The sequence below is a fragment of the Podarcis raffonei genome, chromosome 14 (genome assembly GCF_027172205.1).
Source record: "Podarcis raffonei isolate rPodRaf1 chromosome 14, rPodRaf1.pri, whole genome shotgun sequence".
In the NCBI taxonomy this organism is placed as follows: domain Eukaryota; kingdom Metazoa; phylum Chordata; class Lepidosauria; order Squamata; family Lacertidae; genus Podarcis; species Podarcis raffonei.
In genome coordinates, this window is record NC_070615.1 from 27787612 (window position 1) to 27803796 (window position 16185).

The following is a 16185-nucleotide window of genomic DNA, read 5'->3' on the forward strand; positions in this document are numbered from 1 at the left end:
TAGTCTGTGAAATAGAGATGCTAGCAGCCCACCTCGCAGGGCTGTTGTTACAATAAACAACAGGTAATGCTCTACTTATTTAAAAGGCTGGATTAATGGGGAGGAGGAGTGGCGTCACCACTAGAGCCCACACAAATGCTCTAGGACCTCTGAGGGTTGGAACTGACTCTTCCCCCAAAAAAAGGGCTATGGGGAAAATGGACAGATCTTTCCCTAGGGGAGTCAAAAGAGCTCCCTCCTAAGGCCTGATTCCAACACACACATACACATATACACACACACACGTACCTGGTCTAAGCAAGATTGTATGGCAGGCAAGAAGGCAGGTGGGTTGGTGCTCCCTGCCCAGGACACAGCAGCTCCTTCCTAGCTGGTGTCCATGGCTGGAAGCGTTATTCTTATCCCTTGGCAGGAAAGTGGGGGAGCAGAAGGTGACCACAGGGAAATTCCTTCGAAGCCCTGTCATGCCACAAACTGTGAGGAGGACATGCCCCTGGAGGGGGCCTGGCTGGCTAGTGGAACAAGTACAGGCTGTGAGCCTGATGCTGGTGACTAGTCCCCAGTTCCTCATTTCCATGAAAGCTTGAAACACAGCTCAGTCTGTAAAGAAGTCATTTTCTTCTTGCTTTATTTTGTTTAACTTGCAATTTACCGGCACGGCCAGAAGCAATAATGCTTCTGAATACCAGTTTCTGGAAACCACAGGAGAAGGAAGATCTGGGACAAAGCTTACTCTGGGCTGTAGCCAGCTAAGTCCTGCGCAGAGTATACCTGTTGGAATCAGTAGGACCAAGTTGTGTACATTAATTTCAATTAGCCTACTTTGAGTAGGACTAGCACTGGCTGCTGCCCTTTAGTTCCTAAGTTTCTGACCAGGCTGAGTTTCAGGCTTCCATGCACATCAGGAGCTGGGAAATAGCCACAAATGTAAGCATCTCCCAGAAGCCCAGCCCTTGGAACTGGAGCCAAACTGGAAAGGACCATTGACTGGCTGGATCCTCACAGACAAGGCTGGGGGGCAGGAGAGAGCAGCCCCCCCTTTATGCCAAGTGTGCTCACACCAAGAAAAGTCACATAGCATAGGCAGAAAAGGCTTTAGAGCATGACAGCCACGTTCTTCCACTGAAGAACAAACAGAATCCAACACTTTGTTGTCACCTAACTTTTCAAAAGCTTAAAGTTTTTGAAAGCTTAAATGGCTTTTTTGGGAGAGGGGAAGACTAGACAGATTTGTGGAATAGAAGGAGAGCTCTCTCAGGTCCTAAATAGAGCCCCTATTTTCAGAGACAGTCTACTTTTGAGTAGCAGGTGTGCAGGATAAGCACCAGGAAAAGCCTTTGTGTTTATGACCTGCTTGAAAAAGTCCCCAAAAGCTCTTGCCTGGCCATGCCACAGCTGGAAGCAAAACTGCTGGTGAACTATGGAGAGGGGGATCCTGCACCCATCTGGATAGGTGACTCTTGGGGTCTTCTTTACTACTTGTGTTTTTAATGAGTATGTAGGGAAGATAGCAGAGCATAACCAAAAGTCAAAGCTGGCACCACTTTTCTTGTGGGGGGTGGCGGTGGGAATAGATATATTCAGAAACTACTAGTTATTTCAGACCCAACCCTCAAGCGGTTAGTTGTGGGAGGCCAGTGAATGGTTGGTGAGTCACTCCAGAACTGTGACTTAGCAGAAACTCTGATGCAGCTGGATATAGGAAATGATAACAGGTTGCCTCCATGTTATCTTACCCGCCTACTTCTATGCAAATGGATATCTTTAGCAACTATCTACAAAGCAATTTTCAGGTGCATTATGTCAGTGGTCCTAACCACCACCTTTTAAGGTAAATAAATATTATCCTCCCCAGAATGCTGATGGAGAGGCTGACGTGCTTAAAACCTGGTGAGTTCATGACAGGGGTGAGATTTCACTAATTGTTTGCTTTATCAAGGGACATGATGCCGTTGAGAGATTCACAAGCAAAGGGTGTCTGCACCCAAGGAGCCTACATTCCAGAAAGATGCAGACTCCAAACCTTCAATAATATGCCCCAGCCCTGGCTAGCTGTGGGTCCAGTTCTGTTCCCTATATGGGTGCTGAGTTAACTAAGCATGTTTAGTTCCCTGTAATTAATCCTACGACGGTGTCTGTGTTTTAAGCACCAACAAAAATTGTGGTTAGTGTCAAACTTGGCAAGGCATGAGAGATCTATGATGAGATTCCTTGGCATTTCCTTTGAAGAAAAATATTTGTGGTGGTGACAGCGCTTGGATAAGAGCCACACTTTCAGAATAAATAAAAAAAATGCTCACGCCACACTGATTTTTTTAATTGATAAGAAATACATTGGAAACCAAAAAGAAACGACTCCTATGTTATAAACCAAGCACTGCTAGAACACAAGTACTTTAAAATATGATCATAGGGCATCCAGAAAGTATAAAACAATGCAGCTACACAAGTACATGCATCATTCCCAAAATATAATTATAAACATGCCTCTCACATATGTACCTTAAGTATGTATACAAACTCAATGTAATCTCATTTATATCAGGTCTAATTTGAGACAAACTCTCCTCATGAACACACTACTCTACTACACTGAAATGTTTCAAGGTTTCCTTGGTTTCTTCCTGCCACGCTAGCCATTCTCTCCTGTCACACCAGTGTGGCACACCACCCCCTTTGAGAGCCACTGCCCTAACCCCTATGCTGTGCTCAGGATGAAGATGCATGAGTTACTCATGCATCCATGCATCCATAAGTAACTCATAGACAGAGAGCGCCAACTTCTTCCAAGATCGACTGGACTCTAAAATATAAACCCGTGAGTAATACGGAGATTGGGACTTTATAAAAAATTTTAATTCTGGATTTGGAACGAGCGGGAAGGGGCTAAAAAGGAAGTCACCCCCCCCCCTCTTTGTAAACAATTTAAAGCAAAGGACTGAGCAGCTAAGGTCGAAAGAATTTGCTTCTTGTTTTTTTTTTTAATGAAAAGATTTTGATTTCACGGTTTTGACACTATAAGAAGATTTACTGGAGGATAAAAAGAACTTGGGGACTGAAATTTTACCCCCCCCCCAGACCCGGGAACGCCCTATGAGAAAGCCTGGTGTATGGAAGATTTTGACAGCTGTCAAGTGAGCTGTTAGTCAGCTAGCTGTCAGCTGGAAAAAGAAAACATTGTTTCTGCTGTTTCTGCTGGTTTATTTGGTACAACTTTGTTAAAAACAAGGAGGGCTGATACAAAATAACTGGACTTTTGGTTTTGAGCTGAAAGGAACATTAAGGAACTAAAATCCCCCTAGAGGGGGAATAAGGACATTACACTACAAAAATGACTGGAGTATGTAAATTCCAAGCAGAACTAGACAGAGTTTTCGTTCTCTTGGGAAACTTGAAAGATGAATACAATGCTTTGTCTACAAACGTATCATTACTACACTGGACAGTAAACAACAGCTTGGAGCCTGATAAGGACTTGAAACAGGAAGCCTATTTAACTGAACAAATAAATGAAACTGAAAGCGTAGAAACGATGGAGCAATGTGTTGTTTTTGAAGAAAATGAAGGAGGAGCAGGAGATTTGCAAGAGTTAAAGGAGAGTTACAACATGAGGCCTGACATGATGATAAAAAAGGATAATAAAAATTGGATGTGGAAAGCCTGGTCTGAATGGGAATCTGGAAAATGGAAAGATCTCCTCGGGAGGAGACCTGAAGACCTGAGGATTACAAATTGGTTGAAGGTGAAAGCTGGAGCTTTGGGGACATTTGGATCTGTAAGAAATCTGAAACAAGAGTTGGAGCACCCCATAGGCTTTGCTTTTAAGTATGGAGGACTGGCTGGAAGCAACATGGATTCTGTTGGGCCGGAGCCCCTCCGAGACTTGGGGCTTAACATTAAGGACCATCAAAGAGACCGGCGGAAAGGAACTGAGAGAGATATAAGGGCCTCGGACGTGAGATCTCCAGGCTAAATAAATAACATAAAGACTGATGGACATTGGTTGGGGTCTGGAACCGGGAAAAGGGTGGGCGGAGGTTGGGAATCCAAAGGGTGTATAAGGATAATTTGTTTTTTATAATTTAGTTAATGGTAAGGAAATTGGGCAAATCGTGGAAGGGAAATGTTGGTCGACTTCAGGAAAAAGGTTTAAGAATAATTAATGGGGTATAAGTATGGATGTGTGTTTTTAATAAGGTAAAATTGGTTTTTTCTTTTTAAATTAATTGAAAATAAGATTGTTAAAAATAAATGGAGGAAATGGAAAAAAGAAGGAAAGTAAAACAATAGTAAGTTAGAATAAATGTATAAGTTAAGGTAAAGAAATAAGTTAAGGACTTGCTGAACTGACAATTTAAATGGGAATACAAGAAGGGGAGGTGTGAGGAGGTCTGAGAAATAAGGTTAAGAACAATAAGTATCAGAAACTTTTATGTGTTTTTATTGTTGTTTAGTTTTGAATATTTTGTATTTTTGTGTTTGTTTTTTTCTCTTTTGTTTTGTTTATTTCTTGTTCTTGTTTGTTGTGTGTTTTTTGAAAATCCTAATAAATATTAAATTAAAAAAAAAAAAACATAAGTAACTCATGGGTTACTACTCATGCATCCATAAGACACCTTATGGGTCAGTTCTTGTGAGATGCTCCAAGGAAAGTTCTCTCTGCAGCGGAGAGATGGAGGGTTGGGTTAGAGAAAGGATGTGGGGAGAGGGGAACGACAGCCCAATCCATTTGACCGCTCCTGGGCTTCCCTCCCCCCCTTTGAGATCCAATCATAACTCTCCTGCTATGTCACCTAGTTTAACCCTTTCTGCCTCTGTGAAGTTTTAGAATAGAATTGCTTTAATGTAATTATTGATGGTTTTACTGTTTTTTAACAATCAAGCAGTGTGTAAATTTTGTGAAATAAATAAATAAAAATAAAATTTCCACCATGAGCGCGGACTACCTAGCAGCAAAGCCACACCAGGGCTAAAGCATTTTCAAGAGGAACAGAGACTGAGGGAGGGTCCCACGCAGAAGGAGGAGGAGGCGGGGATGTGGCAAGAGGCCGGGTGCTGTGCCCAGCGCTACTTTTGCAGAGCCGGGGAGCTGATCGCTCGGGGTCAACGGGAGAGAGATCCCAGCCTGAAAAGGTAAAAATCTCCCGGCCTTTAGCAGGCGAGGAGTTAACCCAGGCTGGGAGGCGGGTGGTCCTGCTGCAGGTCCGGCCTTCCGGAGAGGCGGCTCGGAGGGCTGGGCCAGGCTTGCTGCCAAGCCCATGGGAAAATCTGTCCCGTGGAGAGGATTTCTTCTTCTTCTGACTCCTTGCTCTCGGACTAAGTCACACAAATGAGCGGCCAAGATCCTGAGCTAGACTCCCTCTTTCAGAGCAGGGGTGCAAAAGCTGGGGCGCTGTTGCTGCTGCACGGTTGGGTCTGAGGCCAGGATCGAGACCAGGAGAACCATTCTGAACCAGCAGGAACCGGGTTGAGGGACACAGCATCCTTGATCCCAGCCGGTGGGCGGAGGGCATAAGAGCATAAGAGGCAGGAGCGGCTGCTGCCTCAAGCTCTGTGGCAGAGCAGCCCCCCCTGGGATCAATCCACCCAGGGATAGGCGCCCCTGCAGGCGCTCCAGACACCCTTAGGATGGAGGTAGAAGCAGCTTCGGGCAGGGGTGAATGAAGGTGTCATAAAAAGGGACAAAGGTCCCACCTGAAAACAGGTAATCAGCCCAGCCGTGTTGGCTGGGAAAACACCAGCCAGACTTGGCACAGGTTTGCTTCCTGCAGCTCTCCATAAGCACTGGAGAGAGTGAAAGAGATGGGGTGCCCCCACCCCGTGTGCCAGTTCCAGTTGGCAGCCTCCCAAGCCCTCCTGTACTCTCAGCAAGGAGGGCTGGGCTTGAGGGGCAGGTGCTGGGAGTGGGCCTGATACCTAGGCTAGGCTTGGAAGTTGCACATCCTTTCTGGCAGTGCTCTCTCCAAGGTGGCGTAGTGTCACAGCCTTTCCTAGCCTGATGCCCTTCTGGTTATTTTAGACAGGCAGTGGCCAGGGACGATGGGAGTCTCATGACTGGCATGTAGTAAGTGAGGGGTATAACCTATTCAAAAGGAATAGGCCAAACAGGAAGGGAGGGGGAGTAGCATTATGTGGAAAGGTGGATCAGGGGGATGCTTTCAGTAAGGCTTTTGTCAAAGTCTCCCATGATGTCCTTGCAGAGAAGCTGGCAATGTGTTATTGTTAGGTGGATTTGTAGCAGGTTGACTGACTGAACCCAAAGAGGGCTCACCAGCAGTTCTTTGTCATCCTACAAAATGACAACTGGGGTGCTACAGGATTCTGTCCTGGGCCCAGAGTTGTTAAACATCTTTATGAATGACTTGGAGGAAGTAATTGAGGAGATGCTCCTCAAATTTGCAGATGACACCAAACTGGGAGGAGTAGTTAATACCTCAGATGATAGAAACAGTACTGCTCTATTCTGCCATGGGTCAGACCCCACCAGGAGCCCTGTGTCCAGGTCTGGGCACCACAGTTTAAGAAGGATATTGACAAGCTGGAACATTATGCAGAGAAGGGTGAACAAGATGATAAAGGGTCTGGAAACCAAGGGCTATGAGGAATGATAGGCATCTTCAAATATCTGAAGGGTTGTCCCATGGAAGACGGAGCAGGTTTGTCTTCTGCTGCTGCGGGGTGTAGAACCCAAACCAATGGATTCAAATGACAAGAAAGGAGATTCTGACTAAACCTTAGGAAGAACTTTCTGACGGTAATTGCTGCTTGACCATGGAACAGACTACCTCAGAAATGGTGGACTCTCCTCCATTGGAAGCCTTTAAATAGAGGCTGGATGACCATGTGTCAGGGGTTCTTTGGCTGTAACTAGATGACCCTTGGGACACCATCCAATTCTATGATTCCCAACATTTGAAGGCATTTGAGGGCTCCAGGTTGGGGAAGGCTGACTAAGGACAAGTCCAGACAGTGGCCAGATTCCCTTTATTTGCTTGCTTGTTTAGATTTCTGTCCTGGTTCAACTTTAAAAAGCACATTGGGGCAAAACATCCTAATTTCACATAGATGCTTTGGGGGTGACTGACCAGAGGATCTTGGGGTCGTGGTGAAAATTCAAAATGTCAACTTAGTGTGTGGCAGCTGTGGAGGGGAAAGCAGCAAAATTTGCAGGGGTCATTAAGACAGGGGCTGAAAATAAAACTGCTGGCGTCATAATGCTGTTATACAAATTTATGCTACAAACACACTTGGAATACAGTGCTTGTTACTGCACTTCAAAAGGGATATTGTAGAGCTAGGGAAGGTTCAGAAAAGAGCAGCTAAAATTATGGTGGATGTTGGACTTGGCCCCATGCTCATGGCCCCCCTCTTCCCGAAACCCTCAGCCCAGGCCACTCTAGGGCTCTTCTGCAAGGAGTGAGTGCTGCCTTCACTTTCCTTGTTCAAGCAAAGCAGCTCCTTTCCTGGCAGCTCTGACTCAACATTCCTCTGGGGCAAGCAGGAGGAAGGGGAAAACCCTCTTGAACCTCTTTTTCAGGACCTCCCCACTTTGCCAGGTCTCTTCCCTGTCTGTGCTTAGACCTTGCAGGGACGCAGGATGCCTCCATTCTTCACACAAGGACCACAGTTCAGTGGCCACCCTGGTGCCTCCTCCAGGATTTCCCCCCTCTGCCTCTGGCTCCATAGGGATCCAAGCCAGTCTGTCGGCTGACCACTCTAGTGTTTCTCCCTCTTCCCTTCCCCCAGAGCAGCTTTTATAGAAGGATCTGAGGCACTTAAGAACATAGAACCTAAGAATAGCCCTGCTGGGTCAAGCTGTGGCCCATCTAGTCCAACATCCTGTCCTCTCAGTGGCCAACCAGATGTCTCGATGGGAAACCTGAAAGCAGGACATGCATGCATTCCCTTGCAGCTGCATATAACTCCAGCTGTTTGCTGTCAGGGATTTGCTCCCTGTAGAATGAGGCTCTGACTTTGCATCCAAGTAGGTGGGAAACATAGTGGGATGTTCAACTGAGTTTTAGTCAGAGCAGACCCATTTCAGTGAACAATCCTAGGTTAAGTCCATTAATTTCAGGTCTAGCAGGTCTACCTGGAGGAAAACATAGTTGAATACCACCCATAAGGGTGCAGCAGGCTGGTCCTTAGCAGCCCTTCCCTACAGGGATACAGCAAGTCCCTATTGGAAGGGACCCTGAGGATCATCTGGTCCAACCCCCTGCAATACAGCTGCCCCATACGGGGATCGAACCTGTAACATTGGCATTATCTAACCTGCTGAGCTATCCATGAGGAAAGGCTCTACATTGGGGCTTCTTTTTGAAGAAAATGTGAGTAAGAAAGGAGATGAGTGGCATAAGTCATGAGTGATGTGGGGAAAAGTGAGCAGGGAGTTCTGAAAGCTGGGATCATGAAGCTGATTCAGGACGGACAAAAAGGAAGGACTTCTTCACACAGCATTGGGATGGTATGGAATTTCCTGTCGGAAAATGTAGTGATGGTCACCAAGTAGGAAGGCTTTAAAATGAGATCAGAGGAATTCATGGAGGACAAAGCAATGCAGTGGCTACTAATCATGGTGGCTAGAAGCAGGAAGTCTCTGCATACCAGTTGCTGGGAATCGCATGTGAGGAGAGCTGCTCCTGTTGCACTGAGGTGCTGCTTGTGGGCTTCTTCCATTTGAGGCATCTGGTTGGCCATTGACAAAACAGGATGCCGGATTAGACTGGCCCCCTTTGACTTGACCCAGAAGTCAGCTCTTCTTATGCTGTTAAGCATCATCAAAACAAAATAATAATAGGTTCCTTAATGGTCTTAGAAGAGCCTGCTGAATCAGGCTAATAGCCCATCTAGCCGTGCATCCTGTTCTCACAGATGCCTGTGGGAAACCAACAAGCAGGAACTGAGCAGAAGCGCACAAGCACATCCTGCGGCAACTGGGATTCAGAAGCACTGCTGCCTCCAACAGTGGAGGCAGAGCATAGCCATCATGGCTAGTAGCCACAGATAGCTTTCTCCTCCATGAATTGGTCTAATAGTCTTCTAAAGCCATTCAAGTTGGTGGCCATCTCTGCCTCCTGTCGGAGCAAGTTCCACAGTCAGCAGCCTTTGCCCCACACTCAACACTTGCCAAGCCTGCAAGATAAGATGTTCATCAGGAGAGTATATATGTTCGTGATGCAGTTGATTATTGCTGCTGAATTGTTTTATGGGCTTCCTCAGGGTCACTGGCAAATCGGGAACCCATGAGGACAGACAGCTCAGGGAAACAGCAGTTGAACTATGCCGAGATGGCTGCTCATGCCTGCTTGCAGCACTGATGAACCTGCACCCCGCAAGGTGCCAAGAGAACAGTTGGCTATCCTGTTTTAGAAAAAGCAGCTCTTCCCCACTCTGGGACGTGTCCAGGGGGGTTGACTGCCTGTAAAAGGGCTTATCCTCTGCTTTGAACATTGCTCAATTGTCACCCTGGCTGATTCAGATCAGGAAGTGCTCAAAGTTTTTTTCCAGTCATCCATCAATGCCCTGTTATCACGGCTGAACAAAATAAAGTAATACAATGGGGAAACAATAGTTGGCAGCAAAAGGAGGGCACTTATGCCACCCTGACCTCAGTAAACAGCAAAGGCGTCACAAGTCTGAGTGGCCCAAGCAACTGCTGAGAATGGCCATAGCTACTGAGTTTGCATGCAGGAGGTCCCTGGTTCAATCCCCTTTAGCATCTCCATGTAGTAGGGAAAGGAAAGGACAATACTCAGCTGGATGAGCCATTGGTCTGGCTTGGTATAAGACAGCTTCCTCTGTTCCTCTGCTGACCATCAATTCCCACACATCACACCTAAGCAACTCAGAAGCTTCTGCATCCTGCAAGCTGCTCTAATGCATTTATGTTTACATTTTAAAATGTGCTCTAAGTTGCTCATAGGGCTTTGGGTAACAGGCAACTAATGAGTCAAACAAATGAATAAATAACCCCAAATACTAACTGGCCAAAATAGGAAGCACGACAGCTTCATATTTTCCAGTCCTGACAACCCTTTCTTTCCATTTATCCACTCTGATTTACTTGAAGAATGAGAAAAATGAACCAACCTGCAGCTTCCTGAAGCAGAAGGGAGAGGTCTGTGCCAGATGACCAAGAAAAGGATCCTAACGTTCGTTAGGTGGAAGAAGTCATGGCTTGTAAAGTGAAAATACTTTTGATACTTCCAAAGAGTATCAAATTGGGCAACCTCCTGTGGGTGTAACGTCCCGCTATCGGACTTGCTGAGCTGGTTCTGGGAGTGCCACTGTGGTTTTGAGGAAAGGGAAGCTGATGGGTCTACGATGTGCCAAAACAAGATAACCACTGCCTCCACCCATCCACCCACCCACCCAGAAAGGCAGGTGGGAAGGGAGCCCTATGCCCAGCAAAGGTTCCACCATTACCAGGTGCAGCAGAGAGGAATTAGGCAAGCATGGTGGTCACAGCCTGGAATAAGGGAGCTATCTCTCTTCTCAGTCGCAGGATGGATGGGAGCAGCAAAAACAGCAAAGTATTGTGCCTCCTTAAAGACCAACAGATTTCTTACGGCACAAGCTTCAGTCCTCTGCAGTCCATGGACGCTTATGCTAGAAGAAATGCTGGTCTTCAAGCGGAAAACAATATTGTTTTGTTACTATTTAGGAATATGACCCTCTTGTAGGATTGGGTGTTGGTCTGGATATTATTTTTGGGTCCCCTCCAAGCCTGTGGCTTGATATCTGTCAGATGGGATTCTGTAGAAGGAAGTTCTGAAGTGGTCAGACTAGTCTCTTTGTTAAAAAGCTGACAGCACTAGCCAAGTCTCTTAAGCATCTTTTTTACATGACAGAAGAGCTGGCCAAGTACAGGTGCTTTGTTGCCAGAAACACCCACCTAGCAGGGCTTCCATAAGGAGGGGGCAGACTCCCCCCCCCCGCTCGCTAGGACTACAGAGAGCAGGTTCAGGCCATAGTAAAAAAAACAAAGACGTTTGAACCCCCACAGCAAGGGCAGATTGGCTAAAAATCTTTACATGGGATATACAATAAATGTGTTCTCATTTTTATGTTAATAATAGATATATAATAATATTCATACTTGCTGAGGGTATTAAGATCCTAATGATGCCAATAAAGTAAGCAGTCAAGACAATCATTGCTGAACCAGCCATGCACTTTAAATGTTTAACTTTTATGTGCAGCCCACCACAATCGCACAACAACTTTGTTGTATTTGCACAGTGGTCACTAAGAAAAACATACTAACAAGACTAGGCATAATACAATGAGACTGCAGTCATACTGCCAAAGCACAGCAGTGAATGTTCATATAGAATCAGAAGTGCTTCGTTCACAACGTAAGTTTGCAAGCCATTATACAGAATTGTGCGTGCATCGATCATGAAATATATACTTCGTTAAGAATTACATAAAACCAGTGCTGCTTTTCTAGAAAAAGAGGTGCTGGAGCTCATCACGAACTTTCCCCTTGTTCTCTTAGAATGGCAATGGCGCGCACCTGAGAGGTGTTGGAGCTGAGCTCCAGCTGGAAAAAAAAAAATCCCAGCATAAAACATAGGCAAGGTAGTTGGGCCTCAGATCCCCTTTCCAGAACTCCAGCCCTGGTCATTTGTACCAGTTCCCACACCACCACGCTTATCACCTCTGCCCCTCACCTGGCTGGAGGCCACTTCAGCCTAACCAGTGTGGGAGCCAGTGTGGTGTAGTGGTTAAGAGCGGTAGTCTCGTAATCTGGGGAACCGGGTTCGCGTCTCCGCTCCTCCACATGCAGCTGCTGGGTGACCTTGGGCCAGTCACTCTTCTCTGGAGTCTCTCAGCCCCACTCACCTCACAGTGTGTTTGTTGTGGGGGAGGAAGGGAAAGGAGAATGTTAGCCGCTTTGAGACTCCTTTGGGTAGTGATAAAGCGGGATATCAAATCCAAACTACTACTCTTCTTCTTCTTCTTCTTCTTCTTCTTCTTCTTCTTCTTCTTCTTCTTCTTCTTCTTCTTCTTCTTCTTCTTCCATAGGAGAGCAATTGGCCAGAGGCCAGTCTTGGCTTGAACTGGGAAGGTACAGTGGCTTGACACTCTCTCTCTCTCTCTCTCTCTCTCTCTCTCTCTCTCTCTCCTGAAACCAAAATGAGGACTTTGAGATCATCCTGGTAACCTAGCAGGGAAGCAAAATCTGCTGGGGGCAGGGAATGCTGTGAGCCCTGCCATCTAATGCTCAGCATAGACATATGTGTAAATAAACCTGTATCTCACCAAGACACTACCTTCTCCGGTGACCTTTGTTCCTAGGGAACCTAATCCGAGGTGGGTGCTGGCAAACCTAAAGCCTCCCACCACTTGAAAAGATTTAGGACGCTCACTTTGTTTTGTGTTTACTTTTCTCATAGATCCAAGAGATGGGGTGTCAATGCTGTGTCACATGCTATATAATTGTTTTTTTCCCTGTAGTAGGTGATGTGCCACCTCCTTGACTTTGCTAGCAAAGTTGGGGGAATCTTTCAGGGTGGGACAAAGCCTGGTGAGAAAGTGGGAGGGTGGTCCTGCTGGACAGCCCATGGGCATGGTGTTCCTGTCCCTTGTTTCAAAGAGCTCACAAGCATCCTCCTTTGCCTCTTTAGGACTTAAAAGACCAAGGGACAGAGCATCATCCCCATACTTTTCTTGAGCTTCAAAAACAGTCTCTCTGCAGCCTCAGGGGAGTGAAGTCCAGAGGCCTGGGCAGAAGGTTGCCCTAGAGACCTGCCAACGGTTAACTCTTCCGAGGCTAGATGACTCTTTCCCTTCCCCCTGGACACTCCACCCCAGCTGACCACACACAGAGTCCCCTTCCAGCTTCGGGTTTTCCCAGAAAGTTTCCCATATTTCATGCTTGTGGAAGTTTGTGCACAGCTGTTCTGCGCTGAAGGAAATTGCCTCACCCAAGTGACACAACGGATCACTTTCAAGAGGCCTCATCTGGGCTACCCTCTTCCTGCTGAGAACCATGGCCAAGGCACAGGGAAGGCAATGAGTCAGCCAAGCCAGGCAGTGTTTGAGGCTACAGCCAAGGAGCAAGGAGCAGGCATGTGGGAACTAGTCCTCAGTGGCAACCAACCCTTATTTAATCCGCCTTGATATTGCACCGACACAGCATTCTGCTTGTCAGCTGCAGCAAAAGCAAGTCTCTTGCAGCACCTTATAAACAAGTGACAATAAAACAGCTTGTCTTTGAAGTGCCAAAGATTGTGGCATTATGAGGGGAGGGCTGCCAAACCAATACACAGGCTTAATTGCCGCATACAGGGCTGCCCCTTGGAAGAGGCTGGCTGGTACAGAATACCACAGGCAGATTACTTATTACCACTGGATGCTTGGAAATACACTGCACTGGCTTCAAAACAAATCCAAATTGGCTTCAGCTGTTTCCAGGCACAATTCCAGGTGCTGATTTTTGACCCCTAAAGCCCTGCATCGCTTGGGGTGGATCTGAGCTCCCAGGAGAACCTGCCTGTTTGTTTAGAGTTCAGTCAGAGGCCTTGCCACAGGTGCCCTTGGCTGCAGGTGTCAGATGAATGCATGACAACCAAAGACATCCCCCCCAAGGCATTAAGCCCCCCCCCAACACACATCCCAGTAACACTTGCCCTGACACTCATATGATCAGCTTCCAGCCACCAGGCAGAGGTTTATTCTCCTAAGCTTTTAAGTGGGGCAGTCCATTTGCAGGGAGGGGGAGCCTTTTTTGATGTTGCAATGGTTGAAGGGGTCAGAAAGCCTTTGCCAATCAAACACAAATCTCCCCGGAGAACTACCAGGAGATCCTCTCCTCTTCCTTCTGACTGCCCGTGTCCTAAAGACATGAAGGCAGAAGCCCTGGCATAAGTTCCTCACTCCAACCACCCTTTGCAGAGATGCCCAGGGCAGAATTGGCTGCACTTCCAAAGGCTTCCTTTGCTTTGAAAGCTTATCCTAAAGGCGCCACCTTCTGGCAAAACCAGGCCAGTGAAGCAAAGGAAGAAAAAAAGGGGGTTGTTCTCCAAGCCTGCCCAGTCAAGGAGCCTGAGAAGAACCTGCTTGGTTGGGCCAAAGGGGGCACATCTAGTGCGGCGACCTCTTCCCATAGTGGCCAACCAGATACCCCAAAGAGAAGAAGCCCACAAGCTGGTCCTGAGTGCAAGAGCAGCACTTTCCCCATTTGCGATTCTCAGCAGCAAGCATTACGGAGCATACTTCTTGCTCCTGACAAAGGGGAAATAGGCATTGTGGCCAGGAAGGGCAAAATTAAGGGATGGGGGGACAGCTAATGAATGCTGACTTTTTAGCCCCCACCCTAGCCTATGTTGCCATAAGGATTCAACCTTTCCACAACAATATACCATTAGGGCCTACAGCCAACAAGGGGCTTGGCTCGTTGATGCAACAGTCTAGGAAATCTCCCCCACAACCACCTGGTGGTCTTTTTGGGCCCAGAGGAGAGATATTTAGATCAGGGTGGAGGGTGGTCGCAGGTGCCCAAGAAACAGCCAAGGAAACAAACTTTCCCCCCGCCCCCCGCAGAAAGAGGCAGGCAGACTGGGGGGAAATAGAAAGATTTTATTACAGAATGTATACAGAGAATTGAGCAGGGTTGAGGTTCTCCTACCAGGCCTTTCCCAGCTCCTGCCTGCTTAGCGCAGGCCCAGAGGCCAAATGGCAACTGTTTAGGACTTCCTCCACCAAGCTGCTGCTGCCCCCAAAGATAGCAGCTGAAGGAATTAGGGGAGGGGCCATAGCTCAGTGGTAGAACATCTGCTTTGCATGCAGAAGGTCGCAGGTTCAATCCCTGGCAGCATCTCCAGGTAGGGCTGGGAATGCCCCTGCCTGAAACCCTGGAGAGTGGCTGCCAGTCAGTGTCACCAAAACTGAGCTAGATGGACCCAAGGGCTTGACTCAATGTAAGGCAGTTTCCTGCGTTCCTATGTACTTAAGGAAAGGCCTCCACCCACTTTTCATCTTGTACATACAGAGTGATGACCAAACTCTACCACCACAATCACGTGTAAATCTCTGGTGTGAAATGGATAAGTTATTATGCTCTATGGACTGTTTTCAGAATTGATGGAACAACCGTCAAGTTGTATTTTGTTAAATGTTATTGATTTCACACACACACACAAGTTATTTACGAAATGGGTCAGCCTCCATCAATAAGGGTTATGTTCCATCTCTTGGTGCAATATATGACAAATCTATTCAGCTGGTCCAGAAGGATCAGAATGAAGAGTGGGCAATTATTTATGTATGCAACAACAGCAGTGTGGATACTATTGGCTCAGAGATGGAAAGAAGATGAAGTCCCGATCAGAGATGAATGGTTGATAAAGACGATGGACTACGCCAAAATGGCGAAAATGACCGGGAAGATCAGGAAGATAGAAACTTCAATAAGGAATGGGGGGAAATTACAACACTGTAAACAACTAAAAACTTTGGCAGAATTTGAGTAATGTGTGTAATGTATAAAAAAGTAAGGTAAAAATGGACTATATTAAGAAAAACAGAGGAAATATAGGATGCAGCAGAAAAAGTTTGATAATGGAAACCATGGAGGGGTGGAGGGAAGTCTAAGGGTTCAAGGAATCCTAAATGTTGATGGTTATGATTAATGTTTGAATTCAAATGTATAGTGCAAAAGTGAATAAAAAAGGTTTTTTAAAAAAAGAAGAGTGGGCTGAGCATGGGCAGGAATATGGGAGAGAAGCAGAAGGAAGGAAGGTGTCATCCAAGCACCAAATAAAAGCCCCATGAAGCTAAATCCTAGGCTGCCCCTCGGATCACCAGCACATTATGGTGAATCCCGCTGCTGCTCTGAGGAGGAGGAAACAGTAAGGCGTGTGGCACCAAATGAGAACACAAAGCAGAACTGGACCAGCAGGCTGTCTTCTGCAGTTGCTACCACTAGCCATTCAAGCTGCTATGGTGACACAGCCGTCGCCTGCTGCTTGCCCACAGCATTTGGTACTCAGAGATGGAACCTCCCTGTTCCAATAGCCTATTTCAGCACTGTGGCCAGAGACACTGACCAACCTGTCCTCCACACTTGTGGCTGGTCAAGCTACCTCTGCTGCTCCCGGTGGTTCTCCCACTGCGTGGCACTCAGTGGCTGGCAGCCATCACTTTCTTTGGTCTTCCTGAAACTGCTACCAGTAA